The following is a 6460-nucleotide window of genomic DNA, read 5'->3' as shown; positions in this document are numbered from 1 at the left end:
CATGACCGCCATGGCGTGTTGACGTGTCGTTGTCATCCAATCTCAATTGAAAGTCCAAAAGTGGGCTGCACTTTAATTAAGTGTTTGGGCTAAACTTATGGACTTAAATAATCTGGGCTGAAGTGTATTAGGCTGGGCTATCAAAGTATTACTAATTTACTATCAAGTGAATTAAAAAATGGCAGTAGGTTTAATTCCATATTATTTAAAATTGGCCGTTTCGTGTCACTTTAGGTGGGTATTGACAATAAAATATTTTGAGCTACGTCTTGTGAGGTTTTCAGTTTAGTTCCCGAGCTCGCTCGGGTTTTTGTCTCGCTGTGTGTTACACAAGAGACTGCTGCTCTTGTTGAGCCAACGACTGCCGGTGGTATGGTTTTTCGGGGGGAACACCCAAGCAAACTCTGAAGTCAGTGTGGGCCTCGGTTAAGCAACATAGTATGCCCCGAATGGGAGCAACACGACTCTTCAAATTAAAGAGTGTGTGGTCTAAACACTAAAAAGAAAGTCATTGCTCTAAAAAAATAACTTTTCTAAAAAAAAGTTAAAATTTTCTAATGAAGTTTCCTCAAATTTTAAAGCCTTAGTTGCTAGGTTTTCCATTGTTTTCTTTCATTCTTATTTTTATTTTATTTGACACCTTAAAACATTATTATCATTTTGTCATGTATTAAAACAATCTCTTTTTTTTAATGACAAACAAAGATATTTTTTGTCTATTAAAAATAACATTGTTTCAAAACAATGCCATTTTTAATAGACAAAAAAATACATACATAAAGGGACAAAGTAGGTTCGTCGATGTTGAAGTACCCGATTAATCTAGCCCGAACAAACCCGTTACTCGAAACCGAGCAAACTAATTCTTATAATAGTAAACTAGTAAAGTATCGGTTAGACTTAACATTAAAAAACAAGATAAAACAAACTCACTAACTTAAAACCGTATTAACCCAACTACATTGATTCAAATTTTGCTTGTTATCACTTATCAAGAATTGATGACTGCGTATTACTTCCAAACAGTACGACAGCTATGTTCTTGTCAATCATGGTATAGATATAATCCATGTGACGTTAGCTTCAATGCATGATCATATGTTTTTTTTAACGGCTAACGTGGATCACTGACGGGCCACTGACTCACCCGTTGACCTCCATTCCCCAAGTATCAGACACCATTATCAGGAGGAAACTCATCATATGTGAGAGAACCCTTGGCCCAACCTAAAACCCTCTATTTTTATCGCATGTGGGGCAACCCAATACCTTCGTTTTTAAATTAAAGTTTTTGAATATCGCATCTCAACCACTTGAGATAGAGATCATTTACAATGTATGATCATATGTAACCGATCATATAAAGTCCAACATAGAAATTTATTTAGGGTTGAGCCGTTGCGAGTATGGTGGTTAATCGTATAATATTTATTGCTTTATAATTAATATTGTGTCTAAAAAAAACATATGAAAGTAAACAATTAGTACCACAAGTCAATTAATAGCCTCATTAACAGGTGAACAAGTCTATTTATAATTGGTCTTCCGGTATGATTGCGAGGGTGATAATTAACACTTTGGATCTTTAAGCTTTCAAGTTTAAAACCGTCTCAAATAAGTTTTCTCACAGTGGTAAGTTTCCTTTGAATGGTGTTATTAGGTGAATCAGACCTGCAATGTCAAAATCAGTATGACCGATTGGCATCATGTCTCAAAAAGGCTCACTATGGTATTGTGAGTAGTTTCAAACGCTAATAAACAAAAAATACATGGTAACAATTTATAAAGATGTTGTCGATATTGAAACATATAATACAAGTTTAAGATTTACATAAAAATCATTTCAATTTGTTGGTTGGATGTTAGAGACATAATTTTCATCCATTATTTTTTTTTTAAAATTCAATTATAATTAGCTTTTCTTGAAAACTAACCAATAGCCTTTTTTAAGTCAAGCAAACCTATATTAATGTAGGGTCCCACTATACCTCATAACCAACAACTAATAGGTGTGCTTGGCCATTTAAAGTTCCAAGCAAATATGCAACTATTAGAGCGTATGGAATGGAGTCGGGGAAAAGCCATATGAGAAAGGGGGGCATATAGGAACACTATCTCTCTGGTTGTTTTTTTTCGGGTGATTTTTTTACGGAACAAGGACTATCATTTCTAGGACTATCTTTAAGAATTTTCTAAAATTTCAGGGCATAGGACGTGCATAAAAAGAGCATATGAAATCACGTTTTTAGTTATGTAATAAATAATTAGACAATTTTACCAATCAAGTTGCATTTTCAAAAACCAATACAGACCAAAGCAAATAATAATAAAATAATAATAATAAAAGTTATTAAAATAACCCATATAAAACACAAAAGAAAAGCTTTTTTCTATAAAAATAAATACATCACCAATACAAATTGAACTTGTGGCATTAGATTACATATTGTCATATAATACCACTTTTTCCATTACACAAAGGAGTTATTTTGCATACTTATGTTTCAAAAGAAAATTTATATATAAAATATATATCTTTTAATGATTATGGGCCTCTTGGAAGAATGATTATGAGTCCGTTGACCTCTTTGATCCCTTTTTGGGTCGGCCCTGACCGCTCTTAGCCATTAGAGATGTGGTTGCCTACAAAACCAAATGTTTGAAGAAGTATTTAAAGTAACGACTCCACAAAATGGATCTTGCTCCTTTGAAAATCAATTTCATGTAACAATTTATGCTAGATCCATGACAAATCCACTTGTGAAAGACAGAGGTTAATAGTTAATACCATATCCAAGTCTCTAGTCCACATTCCTTTGGCATTTGTAGATGAGGTGACACGTCCATGATTGGGCCACGGTTTGGAGGGAAAGGCCCATGAGAGTGGTTAGGGTTATCTAAATAGTTTGACGTTTGAAATTCATTTGACGCCTAATCGAAACATACTTGGAAAATGCTTGTTCGAATTTTAGTTTTGTTTTAAACGAGCCGATCAGCTTGGTTTAGTTTGGAAACGAGCAAAGCACAAACAAAGGTCCGCTTGCTTGTTGCTCGCTCAATTCACTCGAATTATTTATAAAGTAATTTACACACACACACACACACACACACCAGAATATCTCATTCGTAATTCGTTAAATGCATCAAATACCTATATATAGTATGTCTGCTCATGCACATATATCAAATTACCCACGCCTATATTCCTGATAGAGATTCGTCCAACGATTTTCGTTGATAACCACTTTTTTAAAGGGTTGTTGATAAATTGACCGCTGATGATTTTAGTTCGCTTTGTAGCATACTTGTTATGTTGAATATGAATAATGTTTTCAAAATGAATCAAACTATATGACATCTATTAACTATTCCCATGTTTTCGTTTAATACATGATCATAGTCATATGTATTTCACTATTTTGTTCGTACCTATGTCCTTTTTATAATCACAATTTTGTAGCCTAGCATATAATAACCAACCAATGCTTCTAATAAAAGTTTCATTTAATACCTTTGTACTTTGTACTATGTAGGGTGGGTTTGTTATATAACCCAGTTAGTGTGTTTTGGTTTTGATGTTTCGTTATGGTATATCTCTAGTCTCTAGTATCAATATTGCCTGTTTTATGTGTGAATCTCATAAATTTACTTTTCATTATCCTAGAGATTGGTAAAGACTTTGTAGAAAGTCATCATCCTTGGATACCTAAACCGAGCATGTTAACCATGAACTTATACTGTAATACACAATTGTTGTAAGGCTAAGAGGTATGGCTCATTTGAGTCATCCCCCCCCCCCCCCCTCATTTGTCACGTCCGCATCAGACCAGCTTTTCCTCCGTCATTCAACATCATCTTTCAAGTAGGGGTATATATGGGTCGTTCTCCTCACTCTTATTTTCTATTTTCTTTTTTTATTAGATACAATTTATATATTTATAAAATACATATTTAAACTTGTAATATTTATAAAATTAATTAAATCTTAAATACCCATAAAACAAACTAAATGTTAAAACCAATAATATTTCATACTATATATAACATATTTTTTTTGAATGACAAAGTTGTAAATTTTGTTAATTATAAACCAAAACCTAACCATTTTTCTCCTTCCTCTTTTCTTCTTCAACAACAGCCACCCACCGCGAAGCACAACCACCAACCGCCCACCTCCACCATATCTCCAGCCAACCACCCATCACCCACCTCCATCATAAAATAAAGAATAAATGATAAAAGAAAAGGAAAATACATACGTTTGTTGCCTGAACCGTGTGACCCTCCTAAGGCAGACTCGTCACGCATGACCATGGGCGGTGTTTTAGACCCATCATGCGTGATAAGGCACGTCATGTCGGACCATTTTGTGAGAGTCCGTGACCCACACTAGTTAACCTATAAAACATATTAATGATATTTGAGACGAGACAAATTTCTTATTGCTCTATATTGTTCTTGTAGACATAACATTAAAGCATGAGATTTGACTAAAGATATCACATTTATGTTGTTACTTGTTAATTGTGATTTTGATTTAAATGATAACTTTAAAATTATTTAACATTCAAGCATTAAATTATCCAATGTTAAAGCAACTCTTGCATATATAATTTAACTAGTTTTTATCCCCCGTATTACAGTGGTTGTTTTATATTATTTGTTTCTTATATTTATTTACTTTTTAAATTTTTATTTTTTTATTGTATGAAAGTTAATATATACTTCTTATGGTTTAATGATAAACTGTTTCACAGATAAATGAGATGTTATAACCATAGTTAAAAGCTATATGGGTTTGATGAGACTCACGACCCGTTTATTTACTATAAAATTGATTTTTTAATTATAAATAATATATATCTTTTTTTAAATAAATCATATATTAATTTTAGTACATCCCTACCAGGGCCGTCTCCGAGATATTGAGTGCCCTAAACAGGTACTAAAAAATCGGCCACATTTAAAACAAGATCATTTTTTTATTACCAAAATGGCCTATTTTAGGTAGTTAACGGATCACGTCCTAACATTTTAGGTAGTTAACGGATCACGTCCTAATAAATATATGGGTTTGATGAGACCCATATCCGTGAATTCAGGTCAAATGCATGAGAAGCCTCAATTAAAAATCAAGCAAATTTGGTGACTCCAAAAAAAGGGGGGGCGACCACATCGCGAAACGTAAGATATTTATGCTTTCGTTTATATATATTAAAGATTACAGATTCATCAAGTCGTGAATGACAAATGCTTTGTAATCGTTTATCATAAGGTTTAATTTTGTTTAGTCGGGAAACAAAGAGCTTTGACTTAACAAGATATGATTTAGTTGTACATATGGATAATGTTTTGTGATTATTTTAAGTATCATGGTTGTTGTTGCTACAACAATTATAAGACCAATGATAGTGAATATATTGGTTAGGCTAACAGGCTTCAAGGGTTCCGGTTAACCTAACGCAGGTCGTCGGGTCCCTCTACGTTTGCAAGACGTAGAGAGAGGTTCACTAGTTTAGTTGTTATTTGTTATGGTTCACTAAGGATCCAAGACCGAGATGCAAGAGCTGATTCTTGGATGTAGATTCTTAGTGAAGTTATGTTATTTTTGAAGTAAGAAAGAAACATGCAAAGTGCAAGTTCTCAAGGAATAATAGAAGATCAGAGAGTGTAAGTTAACTCACAGATCTGGTGTGTCTGTTATGACTGAGTTACATTCCTTATATAGAGAAGGAATGTAAGGCTTTTGTCCCGTGGTTATACTAGTGAATCCTTGTTGCAGTAGAGGGCTGACCTTTTTAGGCGCGAGAGGTTATTGACATGTGGTTAATAGTATGCTTTCTGAGCATGTGTCCTTTTTACGGCTGAGAGACAAGTAATCAGTGATTTGATGCGTTACTGTTACATGCTTTTTACTGTTCGTGTACTCGTTCTCCTGAATTGGCGGTAAACGAACCTTTTAACCATTTAACCTTTTTAGCGTTAATGTGTGATAGTCATTTTATTGGGCTTTGGGCTACCCCCGTAATCAGCCCCCCAGTCAGAGGTTTTTGGGAAGTAGGCTCAAAGATGTCTGACTTTTGCACATTCTTTTATTGCTTAAAGGCTTCAAGCTTTGAAGGGTTCGCTTTTTTGAATTTTTGAAAAGACAGGTGATGTGACTGATTGGGTGGTTTCTGCAAGTAGCAGTTCCCAATGTCTGCTATTTAATATCAACACCTACTATTCCCTTTAGTTTTTTCTTTAAATACCCACATTATTCTCCAAACATATTATCAAGTTTCCTTCAATCCTTTGCCAGGTTAGTTCAAATCTTCACCTTTTCTTTCGAAATTATGGGTGCCCGTAAAGATTTATCGGTGAGCTATTCTCGTTTGACCCAGAGGAAGTCGAATCGTTTTGCCTCGATTGGGGTATAGGTTTAGAGTTTAAACCAGTGGCTCCGGCGGTTGACGCTTCG

Source organism: Bidens hawaiensis, unplaced genomic scaffold (assembly GCF_021521415.1).
Source record: "Bidens hawaiensis isolate Kalapana, Puna unplaced genomic scaffold, B.hawaiensis_p1.1 tig00031103_1, whole genome shotgun sequence".
Lineage (NCBI taxonomy): Eukaryota > Viridiplantae > Streptophyta > Magnoliopsida > Asterales > Asteraceae > Bidens > Bidens hawaiensis.
This window is presented reverse-complemented; position numbering follows the sequence as displayed.